This window comes from Benincasa hispida, chromosome 8, assembly GCF_027475165.1.
Source record: "Benincasa hispida cultivar pf3 chromosome 8, pf3_genome.v1.1, whole genome shotgun sequence".
Lineage (NCBI taxonomy): Eukaryota > Viridiplantae > Streptophyta > Magnoliopsida > Cucurbitales > Cucurbitaceae > Benincasa > Benincasa hispida.
The window spans coordinates 9,573,221-9,594,252 of NC_143485.1; the positions used below are offsets into that span (position 1 = coordinate 9,573,221).

Sequence of the window (21,032 nt, forward strand, 5' to 3'; positions counted from 1 at the left end):
CTTATTAATTTTAAAAGCTTAATTAAAATATCATGAATAGGAAGTATAAAGGAAATAGAAACAACAGTTGATTTGGTTGCAAGGAAATCAGCTCCACCAAGTTATTAGCCAACCAAAAATTGACACACATGATGCTATATAAATACATATATATATGGTCAAATTATCAGATAGGGTTCTCTTCTACAACTATTTTCTTTCATTGGTTGAAGAACAAACAAAATGTTTTGGCCAAGTTTGGTCCCTTCATCTGCATTTGCACCTGCACCTTATTTAATTTCTCTCTTCTCTATGCACCAACAAAGGGTCTTCTTTACTTTGAAAGAGCTAAGCCCTTTAAGCACTTTTGATGTATATGAAGAAGAAAAAGGTGAGAAGGTCAATAATCAAAGGTGCTGGTGCATTTGCAGCTGAATGCCATCTTGGAAACCCTATAAATCTTCCCCCTTTTCTTCTCCAATTTCCCATCATAACCTACAAAATTGGCCCAAGATATTATTTGACCTATTTTTATAATTACCCTTTTCAATCTTTTTTATAATATTTCATTCCATTTTCTTCGTTTCTCTCTTAGCTTTCGTTTTATTTCTCTGTCTAAAATTTCCTACCCTGTATTCTTCGTTTTGTGATGGCAACAACGACAATGAGTAGAGTTGTTATAAGATTAGAGCGAGAGCAAGAAAGTGAACTACAACAAGACCAAGAGTAAAAGAAGAAAAAAATTACCATAGAAGGCGTCAACAAAAGGTTAGTTTTCGTTTTAATTTTATTTTGTTTCTCTGAAAATAGTGTTTAAGTTGTTAACTAATTGAAAAAACTTCCTTTAGATAACCGTTTTTTTCTAGTTAAAAAAAGAGCTTTCAACTACATATATATATGATCCTTATCCTTGTCTCATTTGGGGAGAGAATTAAGGTATAACTACAAATTAGTATCTTTATTTGTAATAAAAATATATATTGTAAAAAAAATGAAGAAACAAATTCTTCAACATTTTGTTTACTTGTTTGAATAATTAGGAAAAGAAAAAACTTCTGGTATTAGGTATTGCAAATTTTCTAAGAAAATCTAAGGTGACTTGATCTTTGTTTTGCATATTGATTTTGTTCTCAGATTGATGTTGAATTTCTTTACACCCTATAAAATGTGATGGTATTTGTTATTTGATTTGTGAAGGAATTTCATTTATTTTCCCCCTTCTGGTCAATATATATGGTATATTTCCTTGAATGTTGATTTGAGGTTAAATTTAAAATTGAGCCACTTAGGTCTCTTCGATAATTATTTAGGTTCCATTTTGTAATCATGTTATTTTCTATTTTTGGTTTTAAAAAAATTAAGCTTATTAAACACTACTTTCCACCTATAAGGTTCTTTCATTTGTTATGCACTTTCCACCAATGTTTTAAAGACCAAGTCACATTTTGACTAAGAATTCAAGTGAAATCGAAGTATTCATTAAAAAATGTGAAAACTATATATTCTAGAACTTATGAGAAAACATGCATAAATTTAAAAAACAGGAAAAACTAAAAACAAAATAGTTACCAGACGAGAGCTTTAGTTTTTAAATTTTAAAAATTAAGTTTATAAACAATATTTTCATTGGGTGCTTTTTGTGTTTTGTTATCTTCCTTTAAATTCAAGTTTTGAAAACTAAAAAAAATAGTTTGTAAGAAGTAATGTTTGTTTTTAGAATTTGGCAAAAAATTCAAATGTTTGGTTAAAAAAGATGTAAACTATAGTAACATGTTGATAGAAAGACAAGCATAATTTTCAAAACCAAAAGGTTATCAAATTAGATCTCAACCTTTTGTTCTTGGTTTGTGAAAATTAATAAACATTATTTTTTTTTTTACATATGAATAGGTTAACTACTTTCTAACGTTTTGAAAACTATAAAGTAGTTTTAAAAATTTTGTTTTTGTAGTCTTCTAAAAAAGTGTGAGAAATCAAACATAATCTTAAAAAAAAAAACAAAACGATTATCAATTGACAAGCCTAAAGTTTTTGTTCGATTTCAGTTTGGTATTTATAGTTTAAGAGTTTCAATTTGGTCTCTTATAATTCGATGATAACTCTCTTGAAATGTCATAAGATTGACTAAATAATGTTCATAATTTTTTTATTTGATATGTTTTCTATCGATGTCATTTCAAGGTCTATTATTTTTCTAGTACAACAACTGTAGCGTGGGGGATAGAACCTTCGACCTCTAAGTTGGAAAGATCATACTAATTACGGTTGAGGGTTGAGCTAAGTTGAGGTTGACATTTCATTTTACGTTATTGTCATATATCCAAAGAAAATGAACAAACTTAGTAACATTTTTTTAGAGATTTAACAAAACTGTGTAAGGACGGTTAAATCGAAATAGATCAATAAAAAAGTGTAAGGACTAAGATGCTAATTTAATATTGCTCTCATTTGGTAACCATTTGGATTTTGATTTTTAATTTTAGAAAATTGTGCTTGTTTTTTCATAATTTCTTACTCATGGTTTTCATATATCCTATATAAGTGGGAGTAGTGTTTATAGACTTAATTTTCAAAAAACCAAATGGGTTATCAAACGGGGCTAAATCTGTTTCTTTTCTTTTGTTGAGCTTTCCCTTGAGTTAAAACAGTTTGGAGTTGTGTATTTCCATTCTTTTATATATATGTATATAAATATGTGAGGTAGAAAAATCGAATCTTTTAACTTTGAGGTTGAAAACATAAGTTTTAAGTATTGCGAAGAAGTTATGTTATTGTATATATCTTTATATCTGCTTCTGTTACAGTCAGAGCTCTCCAAATTCAAACCTCGACTGAATGAACCTTTAAACTTTAAATATTTTTCCAGTTACAAAATCTGTTCTTTAGAACAATTGTTAACACCTTGGTTGATAACCATATGAGCCTCATTTGATAATTATTTGGTTTTTAAAAATTATGTTTGTTTATTATAATGGTTTTCATCCTTGTTAAGAAAACTGGAGTATATAAGCCATTTTCAATGTCGATCTATCCTGATTCGTTTGATTGGGTGAGAGCATCATTCACCACCCTCCTCAAAATCCATAAAAACAACCAATTCTTCCCGGAAAAAAGGTACAATGCTTATATCCTATGGATTGAGAAGACTTCAAACACAAAAGGAATCATTGCAGAAACAAATAGAGTTGATGACAAGGAGCGTAAATATTGTCGGATGATAGCAGAAGCCAAAAACCTGCCATTATACAGAATATAATAATAATAATAATAATAATAGTAATAGTAGTAATATATCTTCGAACAAACTCACATATGCAGAGGCTGTTTACATCCAACGAAAGCTCTTCAGAGGCAACGAAAGCAACTTCATTTGCCTCTGAATTTGATTTGTATTGTATAGGAAACTTGGGTTCCATTGTCAGTGAAGAAGAAGTGTCCTTCAAATGGAAAATTGTGATTGTGCTAACTAAGGCTTCGATACATAAAAATTTTGTTTTTTGTTTTTGTTTTTGAAATTGAAGCTTATACTCGCTATTGGAAGCGTGTGATGGTTACTCACGAATAATTAACCAATAAAAGATTATTTTAGAGGAAACAAAATCACTTTTATTTTAAAGACTTTTCAAACTTAGTTCATACTTTTAATTGTACTCTCTTTGTGTGTTCTTCTTTACACACTTTTAATTGTACTCTCTTTGAGTTAGCACATTCTGACCTTTGTGGTGTTATGAATGTGCAAGCCTGAGATGGCTATGAGTATTTTATCAGTTTCACTGATGATTACTCCAGGTACGAGTATGTTTATCTTATGCAATGGAAATCTGAATCATTTGAAAAGTTCAAAGAGTTCAAGGTTGAAGTTGAAAATGCATTGGATAGACGGATTAAAACACTTCGATCGGATCGATGTGGAGAGTTTTTGGACTCGGCATTCCAAGACTATTTGATAGAACATGGAATCGTTTCCCAGCTCTTAGCGCCGGGTACACTTCAGCAAAATGGTGTAGCGGATAGGAGAAATAGGACCTTGTTAGACATGGTTCGCTCGATGATGAGTTACGCTTCATTCCCAGACTCGTTTTGCGGTTTCGCAGTGGAGACTGCAATATATATACTCAATTGTGTTCCCTCCAAGGGTGTTGCAAGAATACCTCTGGAGTTGTGGAATGGACATAAAGCTAGTTTACGTCACTTCCGCATTTGGGGTTGCTCTGCACATGTACTTGAGGCTAATCCCAAGAAGTTGGAACCATGGTCGAGGTTATGCCTCTTTGTAAGCTACCCCAAAAGTACACAAGGGGATTATTTTTATGATCCAATGGAAAATAGGGTGTTTGTTTCAACAAACGCTACTTTCCTAGAGGGGGATCATATAAGAGAGCACAGTCCACGAAGAAAAGTCGTGTTGCGTGAGCTTTCCAATGAAACTACTGAAACTTCAACAAGAGTTGTTGAAGAGCCTGCTACATCAACAAGAGTTGTTGATGAGAGTTCATCCAGTAGGTCGGTCCCACCTCAAGAGTTGAGGGAACCTTGACGTAGTGGGGGGTTATGAATCCACCCGTTCTCTATCTGGGTTTCATGGAAATCCTTGCTATGGTAGCAGATGGCGACATTGAGATCCGTTGTTTTATAAGAAGGCAATGGAGGATGTTGATCGGGATGAATGGGTCAAGGCCATGGATCTCGAGATGGAGTCGATGTACTTCAACTCAGTATGGGATCTTGTAGATCAGCTTGATGTGGTTCGCCCTATAGGTTGTAAATGGATCTACAAGCGCAAATGGGGTGCTGATGGGAAGGTACAGACCTTCAAGGCTTGACTTATGGCAAAAGGTTATACCCAGGTAGAGGGAGTCCACTATGAGGAGACTTTCTCGCCTGTTGTCATGTTAAAGTCGATCCGTATCCTCCTATCCATTACAACTTATTATAATCATGAGATCTGACAAATGGACGTCAAGACTGCCTTTCTGAATGGAAATCTTGAGAAGACCATTTATATAGTGCAACTCGAGGGATTCATAGCCCAAGATCAAGAGAAAAAGGTTTACAAACTAAATCGTCCATTTATGGACTAAAACATGCATCTCGATCTTAGAACATACGGTTTGGTACTGCGATCAAGTCGTATGGCTTTGACCAAAATGTTGATGAACCTTGTGTCTACAAGAAGATCATCAACGCTTCAATAGTCTTCTTAGTGTTGTATGTAAACAATATCCTACTCATTAAGAATGATGTAGGTCTACTGACTGCAGTTAAGAACTGGCTAGCGACCCAATTCCAAATGAAAGATTTGGGAAAGGCTCAGTTTGTTCTAGGTATACAGATCTTTCGGGATCGTATAAACAAAGTGTTAGTACTGTCTCAGGCATTGTACATTGACAAGATGTTGCTCAAGTACTCGATGCAAGACTCCAAGAGGGGCTTACTGCCGTTCAGGCATGGAGTCACTTTGTCTAAGGACATGTGTCCTAAGACACCTCAAGAGGTTGAGGAGATAAGACAGATCAGTCTACCCCAAGCCATTTTAATGTTGCTGACCTATTTATAAAGGCTCTCACGGCTACAGTGTTTGAGGGTCACCTACGGAGCATGGGTCTACAGGATTGCTTACGGCTGGACTAGAGCAAGTGGGAGAATTTATTATACTGGGCTTTTATACCTTAGTTTATTGTTTTGTACTAGTTTTTTGTACAACCCACTTCGCTTTAAAACAAGTGAGAGATTGTTGGGGTTGATGCTCTAAAGTCTTGTGTCCTGTAGTTTATAAACAGTTTGTACGAATGCTTGTATTGTTAATATATGATATTTACTTCACATCTTGTATTTTTGCTCAGTTGCTTGTTTTATTTTCTTTACCACAAACCAATAAACATAAAATCCTTGGTTATCTGTATGTGATCAAGCATGTATGTGGTGACATACAAGTGGTTCATGTCTTGAGTGATAACCAAAATGGTCTGTAGTATATGGATATAGGAGGGAAACCTTATCTTGGTAACACTATAGACGCGACCCGCTTTGTAGAATGGTCATAAGTGCTATGACTTGTCACAGATGGTCTGATCCTGATAATTCTTGTTGGGGACATGCGAGCGGGGGCGTCCTATATAAAGAGTTTGTATAAGACCTGACCACGAAGTGTTAACGCCTCATTATATAACATCGTTCGTGACAGAGACTTCACTTTACTAGGATGACCATAGGTAACATGACCTCAATCCTGAGTGAGTTGGGAACTCCTGCCATTGAGAGCGGTCCTTTGATTTGTATGGGTGCGAGTGGCCAGGTCGCGGATTCAAACCTACCATTTTGGGGATTCGTCTGATTTGGAAGCTGGGAACTCAGCTACATAAGATGGAATTCACTCCTTCCCCGAGGCAGGGGTAAGTAGATAGATAGCTCCCTTAAGGGCTGATTCTAGGGCTTGAACGATGTGGCACCACACACCTTATCTTGGCCCGAGAGGTGTTCACACATAGTTGGACTATGTTTTATTGTTCATTAAAGGAATCAGTGGTACTTAAGGAGTGAGATGTAACTACAGGGACAAAATGATAATTTGGCCCAACTGTACTTACGAGCATTTGTGAAGGGTCATCGTACTCATGATTGGTTATATACGATGGACACAGAAATATATCTGTGGTGAGAAGAGTTCAGCTGTTGGTCTTCAGTGGAATGCCTGACAATTAACGGATGGTGGATCTCGTGGCTAAAAAGTTTAGTCAGTTATTCACGGACCGTTAGAGCTTCGAGCCACAGGTCCATTAGGTCCCTTGGGTAGCTTGGATAAAGTCAAGAACTAGTGTTTGGGTTAATTTGAAATGTTCAAATTGACAAGAAGAAGTTCGATTATATATGATATAATTGGAGTGGTTAATTATATATGATATAATTGGCTAAATGTATGAGATACATTATCTTGGCGAAAATTAGATATATATATGATTTATATCAAGTAGAGGAGAAAATACTATAGTAGATATGTGATATCAAACTATAGGATAAAAATATAATATGATTATATTTATTATTAACTAATTGGTTAATTATATGATAATTAGTCCAAAAATCACGTTTGGATGTGGGTTAGTGGGAATGAGTCGGTTATTGTAACTAATGAAATAAAAATGAAATTGTTTCATTTTGAGTGTTCATTCAATCGATCGTTGAAAAGAAATCGCAGGAGTGCGTTAGTGATATCGTAATCGATCGCTTAAGTTTTTTCGAGAGCCTATGCGATAGTCGCTCTTCGTCTAGATGATCGTCCACCTCGCACCTAAACAATCGCACACTATTTACTACACGATCGCATAACTTCTCTAAACGATCGTAGTGTGTGCCGAGTTTGCTAAACGATTGTATATCTTTTTCTAAATGATCGTTCAGTAAAACCTACACGATCGTGTAGCTTCTCCTAAACGATAAGCATTTTGCTATGTGGTGACGTAAATTTGGGACGCAATTATGCGATGCATGTCATAGGTTATGCGTTGGTTCTCATGCATCGGTGGTCATGCGTTAGGATTGAATGTATGCGTTGATCTCTTATACAATGACCATACATTCCTGTCACAAGTTTTCTTGCGCTCTCGCCAAGTATAACGAGATCGCAAGTTTTTCGGGTGATTTGAGGTCGAACTCAGGGACTTGTAGCTAAATGTTTAGCGGTAATATGTTTGCGGCCAATAAATAAAAGAATGATGAGAGTTATGGGCTAAGTACTACTCCTACTCCTAACTAATAGACTAAACAGTGGAAGTATGACTGAGAGGTAGAGACGTGGCAACTGTTAACGTGTAGTAAAATGCATGGAAAAATAGATGAAAAGGTAAGGATTTCTTCATTGCAATACTAAGCTTGACCACAGCCAACGCAAGCTATGCGATCATGCTATACACATTTGACGTAGACGCATGCGATGTATATACGATAGTGTCAAGAAGCCTATTTTTAAGCCTCTATATGACCGCATACCACCATAACCTACTTAAAGGGTGCATATGCTGTGTAGTAACAAACGGAGCTTATTCCTAAGTTTCCATTCTTGCTTATGTGATGCAATCCGCTCTCTAGAGACTTAAATTTGGTTTTTAGACTACTCTCCCAAGTATGCCTAAATGATGAATGATGCGTTCATAAGACAAGGTAATCGCATAAACCTGGCTGACGTAAGATTATTCCTATCTCTAGTGAACACTTGCTTACATTGCTTAATGCGACCAACCACTTACCCTCTCGGGCAGTTAGTTGCTGTTGATTCTACACATAGACAAGCATTGCGTTCGCTTATAGACAAGCGTTACTATAGCTTCACACTAAGAAAATAAGGTTTTCTCACAACACTCGCGTAATGCACACCTCCCCGTGGTTTGCTACATGCTTCATATTCCTATGTCGCATGATTAAGTATGCGATACTCTAGCAACCTTACTCAGTGATACAATGAAACTAAAGGATGCTAAGTAAAAGAAGTTGGAGATGGAATCGAAGGAAAATATAGAAATGCATTGATCACAAAATGTATTAATCTCTTAAAGCATAATGTAATACAATACAAGGAAAGAAGAGAGATGGAGGGCTAGCTTGAAGAAATGTCTTGCTTCCAGCAGATGTGTGTCAAGGCTGCCGGTGGTGCCATGGATGGGCGGTGGAGTAGACTCTCTCGAGCTCAAACTCTGGCGAAGGCTCTGATCGTCACTCAGAATGATTAAAGGGATGAAGAACTCTCAAGCTATCTTCTCACGCTTTGGTCTGGATCTCAAGGATCCGCTCTAAAGCAGAGAACCTTAGGCAAAAAACCTTGGATGATTTTAAATTCTACTCTATGGCTTCTATTTATAGAGCTTGATCGCTGACAACATTTATGGACCTGCTCTGAATCTGACGCTCGCTTCGCGATGGTCCTTTTTTGAATCTCTGCTACTAACGGTGTGGTAGATGAAATATCAACATCATCTTTTGATACTCCCAAGGTATGAATTCATGTTTGCATTCCACCAACCTTGCGATCGCCCTTCTATTATGGTTATTCTCTGTAGCCGCAACTTTTGTGCGATGATCGCATTCGCTTGACGGCCGCAACTTCTATGCAATGGACGCATGCAGTACTAGCCGCAACATCCATGCGTCGAACTTATGCGTTAGCCTTTGCGATGGAGAGATCCCTGTATGCGGTTGTCTTTGCGATAGCCTGGCTTCTGCATGTGCGACCGCTTTCTACGGTTGCTACAAAAATAAACAATTGAACGCATAATAACGCATAATAGTGGGTTAGCTAAAATTCTTAATGCTGATTGACGCAAACTCGTTTTCTCATGAATTTCTAACATAATCGCCGCATTTTCTACTTAACAACCTTCATAATTCTAAATAAAAGGCGTATAATGATGTGCATTTCTGCCCTTCATCACTATGCGATAGCGTTTTTTTCCCTCTCACTTACTTATCGCCTACACGATCCTTGTTTCCTCCTTCCTCTACCAAATTCACCAAAGACCACGCTTTGGGTTCTCACTCTGAGAATACCCGGGGCTCTATTCTGGTGGTATCGTTCTCGTAGCATTCGTGTTCATGCGATTGTTCGTGCTACTTTTGTTGACGCTGCTGCTGGGCATTGGTAGATCGTGTGGAGGGTTCCGCTGTGTTGAGTTCCGAAGTTTCGAAAACTGTCTTCAATTGGTATGGAACTCTCTCCCTTGTTATTTTCTTGTTCATAGCATGCCGATAATTACTATTTGTTTACATAACTGTGCGTTTGAATGTATAATATGTATTTCGATCACTGTGAGATCGGAGTGATCTGAAATAACCTCTTGGGTAAGAGATCCTTAAAAAATAACCTCTTCGTATCCCTTTGGGCTAGCCTACAAATAGGCACAACCTCAAACGTGGTTCCAGTTTTTTAGGATTAGTCTTAAGCACATGTGTTGGGTAATCCCAGATGCGGAAGGGACGCAAACTAACTTTATGCCCGTTTCACAACTCCAAAGGTATTCTAGCAACACTCTTGGAGGGAACACAGTTAAGGATGTAAGTTGCAGTCTTTACTGCAAAACCCTAAAACTGTTGAGGTTGATGCCCTTAACTCTTGTTGGGTTCTATAGTTTGTAAACACCTGTATTGAACAAATGCTTGTGATGTAATAATATGAGTTCACTGTTGTCTATGAAACATGAGATGTTTTATTTGTTTTACCACAAACCAATAATCCCTGGTTGTCATTGTAACTTAAGCATGTATGTGGAGACATACAAGTGGATTATGCCTTAAGTGATAACCTAAATGGTCTGTAGTATATGGATGTAGGAGGGAAACCTTATCTTGGTGACACTATGGATGCGGCCCTCTTTGTAGATTGTTACAAGAATAGGTCCATTTATGGGTTGAAACAAGCATCTAGATCGTGGAACATTAGATTTGACAGTGTGGTCAAATCGTTTGGCTTTGATCAGAATGTTGATGAGCCTTGTGTTTAGAAGAAGATCATCAATAACTCAGTAGCTTTTCTGGTATTGTATGTGGATAATATCCTACTCATTGGGAATGATATAGGTTTTCTGACTGACACTAAAAAGTGGCTAGCCGCTAAATTCCAAATGAAATATTTGGGAGAGACACAGTATGTTCTAGAGATCCAGATCATTCAGGATTGTAATAACAAGAGCTGTCCTAATTCTTCTGAAGTCTCATAGTTTGTAAACATTATACACACATTGTTATTAATAAAATAAGAGTTATTTTATTTGCATTTACTCATATCCAATAAACTAAGATCCATGGTTATCTCATGTAAACTTAAGCATGTATATGAGATATACAAGTGGATCATGCCTTAAGTAATAACCTAAAAGGTCTGTAGTATAAGGATAAATGAGGGATACCTTATTCTAGTGACACTACGAATACGACCCGCTTTGTAGATAGTTACAAGTGTTGTGACGTGCTACAGATGGTCTGATCCTGACCATTCATATGGAGACATGCGAGCGGGGGTGTCCTATACAAAGAGTTTGTATAAGACCGGACCACAAGATGATTTGTCTCTTTATATAACATCGTTGATAATTGAGATTTACATCTCACTAAAACGACCATAGGTGACATGACCTTAATCCTGAGTGTTTTGGAAACTTCTGACTATGAGGGCGATCCTTTGATTAGTATGGGTGAGAGTGGCCAGATTGCAAACTCAACAAGCCGACCTTTTTGGAGATTTATTTGATTGAGGAGCTGGGAACTCAGTTATACAAGAAGGAATTCACTCATTCCCTGAACCAGGGGTAAGTAAATAGATTGCTCCCTTAAGGACTGATTCTGGGTCTTGAACATAGTGGCCACATCCTCTCTTTGGAAGAGAGAACCCAATCATAGTAGGACTATGACTTGTTGTTCATTAAAGGAATCAGTGGTCCTTAAGAAGTTAGATGTAACTACAAGGGCAAAAATGGTAATTTGGCCCAGCTATACTTACGAGCAATCTGTGAAGGGTTATCACACTGTTGATTGGTTAAGATGGACATAGAAATATATCTGTAGTGAGAAAAGTGCAGCTGTCGATCTTTAGTGAAGTGCCCGACAGTTAACAAATGGTGGATCTCGTGACTAAAGAGTTTAGTCAGTTATTCACGTACCATTGGACCTTCAAGCTACAGGTCCATAAAGTCCCATTGGTAGCTCTATGGGTTCAAGTTGAGAATCGGATTTTGGGAACAAGAGGAAATTCAATTATATGTGATATAATTAGTATGATGTATGAGATACATTAATTAGAGGAATTGATATAAATATGAATTATATCAAGTACTATAAAATAGAAAAAGAACTATGGTTTATATGTTTCATGAGATGAAATATTAAAACTATAGGTTATAAATATAATATGATAAGTTGGTTATCATATTTATTTATTAAAAAATTAATTATATGATAATTAATATCTTTTTCTCTAATAACCATTTGACTGGGAGGTTATTAGAAAAATTGTTTTCCTAAATTTAGGAGTTACTTGATTCGGAAAGTACTCTTGGAAAAAGGCTGTCAAGTAAAATGTTTTACTAAGCGATAGCCGTTCAGAGACTACACGTTCAACTATGCAATCACTTAGAGTTGACTATACGATAGTTATTTAGTTGATTGTTGCTACACGATCGAGTGATTAAATCTATACGATAGGTTTCCGTTTACTAAACGATCGAGCACATCATCTATACAATAGATCGTGTTCTTATCTCCCACTTGTCGATCGTCTACTTGATCGTAGACCTCTAGTCTCTTCCTCAAGCTAAGATCATACAGAGCCCACAACTGCTGGATCCTCACACCGAGAATACCAAGCTAATCATTGTGGTGGTGTCCTTATTCTGTTCGTGAATCCAGTTGGACTCTATTGGGTTCGAGGAGCATCTGGACGATCGTTGTGTTCGTGTTCGTTGGAGTTTCTGTTCGTTGCGTTCGAGAGTTGTTGTGGACACATTGTAGACTAATCGAGGGATTTTTGAAGAATGGTTCTTCAAAGGTATGCATACTTTATCCCTTGATTTCTTTATAGTATGTTGTAATTTCTGTTTGTGCATGACCTGTTAGTTTCTGTTTTAAGACTGTAATTGTTTGTGTTCAATTCGAATGGAATTTGGAACGATTTATTTTGCTGCTCAATGAAATCCTCGTGTTTGATTTTCTTCAATAGTCCAACACAGTCTAGGAAGAAGTATTGTTTTTGTCTATTTGTTAGGACTGACTAACTTGACTATCTTAATGAATAATATTTTTGTATGCATGGAATCGACTCATTATTTGCCATGTTTATATGTGTGTGTGTGTGTGTGTATGCGTGTGTGTGTGTGTGTGTGTGTGTGTGTGTTATGTGTGTGTGTGTGTGTGTGTCTTATGAACATGTAAATAAACCACTGATGACAACACTATTGTTAAAGTATGTCATATGGTTGTTGATTGTATAAATAATAATATTTTGTCTATAATAAGAGCAATAATTACATAGAGAAAATTGTAAATGTATTTTTGTTTATGAGTTCACATCTCAAATGACTTTTACAAATTTTAGAATGTATGTGTGCAATCAAATGGTGGAACAAAAAGTCTAAAGAAAAAAAAAAGAAACTAATAACAAGAAAACGAACCATAAAAATGTTGGGATTGGTGTTCTAATTTTCCCAGAGTCTCGTTGTTTTGTAAAGATACACATTGTTTGATGAATAAAATAAATGTTATTTAATTCTGGCATTTGCTCATATCCAATAGACAATATTCCTTGGTTATCTTATGTAAACTTAAGCATGTATATGTGATATACAAGTGGATCATGCCTTAAGTGATAACCTAAATAAGTATGTAGTATAAGGATTAAGGTGGGATACCTGATCTTGGTGACACTACGGATACTGCTTTGTAGAGGTTTGTAAGTGTTGTAAACTACTACAGATGGTAGATCCTGACCATTCATGTGGAGATGTGCGAGTGAGGGTGTCCTATACAAAGAGTTTGTATAAGACCTAGATCACGAGATGATTAGACTCTGTATATAATGTCGTTGATACTAGAGACTTGCATCTCACTTAAACGACCATAGGTGACACGACCTCAATCCTGAGTGTTTTGAGAACTCCCGCCTTTGAGGGCGGTCCTTTGATTAGTATGGGTGAGAGTGGCCAGATTGCCAACTCAACATACCTACCTTTTTGGGCACTTGTCTGATCTGGGAGCTGGGAACTCAATCCACAAGATGGAATTCACTTCTTTCTCGAAGCAGGGATAAGTACAGAGATTTCTCCCTTAAGGGTTGGCCACAACTTCTCTTTTGAAGAGAAGACTCAGTCATAGTAGGACTATGACTTATTTTCATTAGAGAGATCAGTGGTACTTAAGGAGATAGATGTAACTATAGGGGCATAACGATTATTGGCCCAGCTGTACTTACGAGCAATCTATGAAGGGTTGTCGCACTTCTGATTGGTTAAGATGGACACATAATATATGTATGAGGTAAAGAGAGTTCAGCTGTCGATCTTTAGTGGAGTGCCTGGTAGTTAATGGATGGTGGATCCCGTGACTAAAGAGTTTAGTCAGTTATTCATGTACTGTTGGAGCTTCGAGCTACAGGTCTATAAGGTCCCCTTGGTAGCTCAATGGATTCAATTGAGGATCAGTTCTTGGTGTTGATTTGAAATGTTCAAATTGACAAGAGGTATTTTGATTATATATGATATAGCCGGTATGATGTATGAAATACATCTAGTGGAGGATTGATGTAAATGAGATTTACATTAAGTACCATGGAATAGAAAAAGTACTATGGTTTATATGTTTCATGAGATGAAATATTAAAACTATAGGTTATAAATATAGTATGATAAGTTGGTTATCATTTATATTTATAATAATATTAATTATTGGATAATTAATTCTTTTTCTCTAATAACCAATTGAGTGGGAGGTTATTGGTGGTTTATGGTAATCGTGAGATAAAAGGAAAATTGTTTTCCTATTTTTAGTAAGTTTTTTGCAAATGTTGAAAAATTGTTTTTGAGATCTCTCTCGCAAAAAGAATCTCATGGAACGGAGCTTGTCAAGTAAATATAAATTTACTAAACGACAGCTTGAGTGAAGTAAATGATCAAGTAGTGTTTTGTAGACGACAGACACTGAGCTAAACGATGAGCTAAACGATCACTTAGCTTTTGCTAAACGATCGCTTAACTTTAGCTAAACGATTGGGCATCGACCTATGCGATAGGTTTCTGTCTTCTTCCACTTGCCCAATCATGTACACGATTGTTCTTTCCTCCTTCGTCTGCCTCATTCCAAGTCTAAACAGAGCCCAGCCTCTAAATTCTCACACCAAGAATACCAAGGTAACCTTCTTGGTGGTGTCATACTCAACTCGATACCGTCGAGGTTCTGTAGAGGCCATTCGTGTGCTGTTGAAGTGTTCATGACCGAGGCGATCCCTGAGTTCGAGCACGAAGTGTTCGCGTAGAGTTATGGCCGTGTTGTTCGAGCGTTCGAGTTTCTGTGTTCGAGCATTCATAAGCAAGGAGCGTCGAGATGAGTCTACAAATGTTTGTAGCTTTCACATTGTTCATTTGTAGTTATCATGTTGTAATGTTCATTCATGATTGTAATTTGGAATGATCTATTTTCTGTTGCTCATGGAAATCTCGAGTTCGATTTCCTTAAAAAAAAATGCATAATTTTTTAGGTTAAAAAAATACATCAGATAACCATAACTTAATCTAACTCAACTCTACACCTTAAACACAAACAATTATTACTAATTCAACTATGAACCCCAAACACATACAATTATTACTCACAAACAATTATTACCAACTCAACTTAACTCTATGCATCAAACACACCCTTACTTCTTCTGAAGTCATGATGATGAAAATATAGGCTACTTAACCTAGGTTTTTCCTTTTCTTAGTATTTAGACTCGCAAATATCCAATCTCTTCTCAATCATCAATATTAAGCTATAAGTGTGCAAATTGCACACCTTCGGCTCATGGTTTACCTAGCCCAATGCCTATTTGAGTCTTGGGTCGGATCTTTCAATCTTGAGTTTTTCCTTGCCGAATAATGATAAATTTTTCTTGAACCTCCTTGAGTTCAATTCTACCCATAACATCTTTTAAACATTTTCTTTATAAAAATTGTTCTGAATAAAACACCCTTATGTTGTTACATTTTTTTTTTCAAAAATATCTTTGTACACCATTTTTTTAGTTTACTCTACACGTTACTTCCATTAATCCCACATCTATATCTATACTATATTAAAAAAGACAATAAGGGGAGAATTTTTCTCTTCTCTTTTTGCCTTAAAAACTTTTTACAATTTCTATGTTGCCCTCACAACCCTTCATAATATTTGTAATAATGCCTATTCTGCCTCCACCACATTTAAACGTACACTTCTCCTGAGAAAAGATATCACACCTTTTGGACTTTATTCTTTCACATTATTACTACAAATTTTATAGCCACATCCCTTCATATCATAACTACAAAATTTAGAGACTATCCATTCACATTGTAACTACAAATTTTTTATAGTATAATTACAAACTCTTTTGTTTTTCTTCAGCCTTATCTCCATTTTTCAAAATGCCCTATGATAGAAAGAATTTTAGAATGATAGTGTTGAAGTTTTCATTCTTCATTTCAAGATGGCCACAATTCTTCTCTGTCTTTGTTTTGTTGGTTGCCTTTTTTAAGTGGATTTTTGTTGTTACCATCACCCAAGGTTCTCCCTGGATAAGAAAATTCTCTAGGGCTTTTCCATCAATAATAGAAACTGGGTGTGTCTCTTCTCTCTAAAATTTTTTTAAGAAAGAGAATAGAAGATGTTAAGTAAAAAAAATGAAAAGATGGAGAAATTTTGTGTATATTATCCCATCAAAATTGAAGATACGAGAATCTTTATCTTTCTATTTTGTTGCTCATTTTTAAATAAACATCTATTATATCTTCAATTTTAATTGTTTGTACCTTTTATTCTTATTTTTGTCGGTTATTTTACTTTTTTCTTTATACATTTCTTCTCTTAAGAAGAAAAGAGAAGGAAGGGGGCATCATTGGAAAGCAAAGAGAGGAAAGAAAAAAATTTTGTCGCTCCATCCTCGTAGGGGTAGAGAACCCATCGCTGTCTCGGCTGTGCTACCAGAGGCTCTAGGGAAATCGGAATAGGAGAGCACTCATCTTGGGGTGGGCTTACTACTTAGATGCTTTCAGCAGTTACCTACTATTGGATTTGAAGTACAATCACACTCACGTATAATTAAAACACTTGCATGTGTACTCTTTTTATTTTGTTGAAGAATGCATACCTTTTTGTTTTATTATTTATTTTTTAAGTTGTTTTTTTTTTCAATTTTAGACATTTCCAGTAAACCTAATAAAATGTTGTATTTTTGAACTCGTGAACATTTTTCTATCAATTCTATAAAATATATTCCCCTTTTTTTCTTTTTTTCTTTTTCTGTCCCTAAAAATCACTCTATTTCAAGAAGTGCGCCAAATAATTATCCATGACATAATAAAATCAAACATTAAGTTATTTTATTTTGTCTATTTTTCTAATGAATTTTAGTTTATAAATTTCATTTCAATATGTATTTTAATTTTATTCATCCCATTTATTTTATAATCTTTTCTCTTTATTTACTTATATTCATGTAGAATATTTTAAATTTAAACTCAACTACATGTATGTGCATTTAAAAATCTCATTTATTCATTAAAAATTATGTCTTAAGATTTTCAACCACAATTTTATTATTTATATTTTGATTTGAATAAAGATGAAATAAATATATTTATTTTCACAATTTTAATCTTTATTTTTAAAAAAGTAGAATCATCATCCAATCACAATTGTTATATAAATTAGATTGTTTCATTTCTAAGTTAAAATAAAACACTTGAAATTTTTCAATAAATATATTGTACGATAAAGAAAAGATATATAGTTTTACATCCACAATAAATATATAGTTTTAAGTATTTTTTTTTTACTTTATTCGATTAAAATTATTTACTAAATGAACTCAAAGAAAAAAATGCTCGATCAAAATCTAAATTTTATCATAAAAATTATAAATATGTATGTCATAAGCATTTTAAACATTTTAAGCCATATGCACTGCACGTGTCTCTACTAGTTACAATAAAGGACGGCTATTAATAAACATTTGAGAGGGATACTGTAAGGGTCTTTTGTATTGGGGTTCATGCCCTAGAGTCTCGTGTCTTGTAGTTTGTAAACAGTTTGTACGAACGCTTGTGATGTATAATATATGATATTTTACTTCACATCTTGTTTTATCTTAGTTAATTGTTTTAATTTGCTTTACCACAAACCAATAAATCTAAAATCCTTAGTTATTTGGATATAACATAAGCATGTATGTGGTGACATACAAGTGGATCATGTCTTAAGTGATAACCAAAATGGTCTGTAGTATATGGATACAAGAGGGAAATCTTGATTTGTGGAATGATCACAAATGTTGTGATTTGTCATAGATGATATGATCCTAATCATTCGTGTAGGGTACATGCGAGTGTGAGCGTCTTATACAAAGAGTTTGTATAAGACCTGACCACGAAGTGTTAACGTCTCGTTATATAACACCGTTTATGATAGAGACTTCACTTCACTAGAATGACTATAGGTAACATGACCTCAATCCTGAGTGAGTTGGGAACTCCTGTCATTGAAGGCGGTCCTTTGATTTGCATGGGTGCGAGTGGCTAGGTCGCCGACTCAAACCTACCACTTTGGGGATTCATCTGATTTGGAAGCTGGGAACTCAGCTACACAAGATGCAATTCACTCTTTCCCCAAAGAAGGGGTAAGTAGATAGATAGCTCCCTTAAGGGCTGATTCCAAGGCTTGAACGATGTGGTGCCACACACCTTCTCTTGGTCCGAGAGGTGTTCACACATAATTGGACTATGTTGTATTGTTCATTAGAGGAATCGGTGGTATTTAAGGAGTGAGATGTAACTACAGGGCAAAACGATAAATTGGCCTAGTTGTACTTATGATCATCAGTGAAAGGGTCATCGAACTCATGGTTGGTTATATCCGTTGGATACAAAAATATATCTGTGGTAAGATGAGTTCAGATGTTGGTCTTTAGTGGAATTTCTGACAGTTAATGGATGGTGGATCTCGTGGCTAAAGAGTTTAGTTAGCTATTCACTTACCGTTGGAGTTTCGAGCCACATGTTCATAAGATCCCCTTTGTAGCTTAGATAAAGTTGAGAATCAGTTTTTGGGTCAGTTTGAAATGTTCAAATTGACAAGAGGGAGTTCGATTATATATGATATAATTGAACTGATTAATTATATATGATATAATTGACTAAATGTATGAGATACATTATTTTGGAGGAAATTAGATATAAACATGATTTATATCAAGTAGAGGAGAAATTACTATAGTAGATATGTGATATCAAACTATAGGTTAAGAATATAATATGATTATATTCATTATTTAATTAAATAGGCAATTATGAGATAATTGGCTGAGAATTTCTCCTGAATCGTGTGAAAGTGGGAAGATTGATTTCAGTTCTTGTAACTGAAGAATAAAATGAAAATTGTTTTTCATTTTGTGAGAGATGCAAGAAAATCGCTCACGGTGTGTTTTCATATGATCGCTTAATGTTGAGAGCCTATACGATTGCGCCCATCGTCCTAAACGATCGCACACCCACGCACTAAACGATTACACACCCGCGCACTAAACGATCGCACGCGATTTCTAAATGATCGCTTAGCACGTCGAGCAGACCTAAATGATCGCTTACTATTTACTAGACGATTTCTTAGTAAAACCTACACGATCATGTACCTTTCTCTAAACGAAAAGCACCTGACTATACAATAGTCATCTACTATCTCCCACTTGCTTGTTCGTTCTACACGATCGTCTTTTCCTTCTCCTTCTACCAATTCCATCAAAGTCCACCCTTTGGATTCTCACTCCAAGAATATCGAGGGCTTCGAGTGGTGGTGTCATCCCCGATTGCTGTTTGTTTGTGCACTGCGATTCGTGTAGAGGACCGTGGTGCTGCTAGGCGACTTTTGCTGGGCGATAAGAAGCGTAGAGGAGTTGCTTCCACTGGACTGAGTTCGATTGAAGATTTTCTTCAATTGGTACGTTTACTCAATCTTTTGTATTTTAATTGTTAAAGCATGCCTATAATTAGTGTTACAATGCATATCTATTTGTTAGAATGTATGTGTGGTAATTCGGTCACAATCAAATTGGAAAGATCCGCATGCGCTCACGGATACTCTTGTGTAAGAGTTCCTTCATTTTGGTCATTTTCATAAATTTTAAAAAATAAAAAAAGAATTCATGATTAAAAACTCATAAATATCGAAAATTTAATTTGAAGTGCTTCGCTCAAAATGTCTTTATTTTTTTAATTAAGAAAAATTTGGGAAATTAGCATATTATATAATTAATAGTTCACAGATGCCCTAATGTTATAAAATTGAGGAGCACAATGGAATATAGATATGAAAAATATAATATAATAATATTTTTATATAATAACAATAAATAAATAAAAACTAAAATTATAAAATAAAATAACTAAAAACATAAAATAACCAAAATCGTGAAATATGAAAATTAGTGGAAGTGAAATTCTCACCATGTGTAATTTTAACATCCACCAAAGGCCACTAATTATAGGCAAAGTGGCAAGTAGGATGTGAACTTACAAGAACACCAAGCATGAATAACTGCAAGGCATATGGAAATCATGAATGGTGACACATGACCTTTGAGACATTAAGCAATGGGCATCTATTTTCTATTATAATATTCATAATACTCCCCCTTAGATGCCCATATATATATATATATATAAAATATGCTTCGTTAAAACCTTACTAGGAAAAATCCAATGAGAAAAACTCTAGTGAAGAAAAAAGAGTTTATATTTCATATAATACATATTCCTAAAAAAAATACAATATACTTACCTACCCCCTCATGAAAACATCACTTAAAATCTCTGAGTTGTACAGTGTGTACCAATTTTTTAAAAGTTGCGATTCGTAATACCTTTGTAAATAAGTCTGCCAGGTTATCCTTTGAACAAATTTGTTGTACAGTGATGTCGCCGTTTTCTTCAAGATCATGAGTGTAGAAAAGCTTCGGTGAAATATATTTTGTTCTATCTTCTTTAATATATCCTCTTTTTATTTGGGCTATGCAAGCTGTGTTGTCTACGTATAATATTGTTAGAAGGTTTTTAATAGAAGACAAGCCACACTTTTCACGAATGTGTTGAGTAATTGACCTTAGTCATATACATTCTCGACTAGCCTCGTAAATTGCAAGAATTTTAGCATGATTTTAGGAAGTGGTTGTTATAGTTTGTTTCACCGATCCCCATGATATAGCAGTTCCCCACATGTGAACAAATAACCTAGTTGAAATCTAGCTTTGTGTGGATCAGATAAATATCCAGAATCTGCAAACCAATTAGATC

General features: G+C 35.3%; 1 long non-coding RNA gene across 1 annotated transcript; it reads left to right on the top strand.

Annotated features, from left to right (window-relative positions):
* Positions 1-197: 197 nt before the first annotated feature.
* Positions 198-16,983, top strand: LOC150034347 (uncharacterized). The gene is made up of 2 exons (XR_016531034.1): positions 198-747; positions 16,563-16,983. It is a non-coding gene; the product is annotated as an uncharacterized LOC150034347 (long non-coding RNA).
* Positions 16,984-21,032: the final 4,049 nt, after the last annotated feature.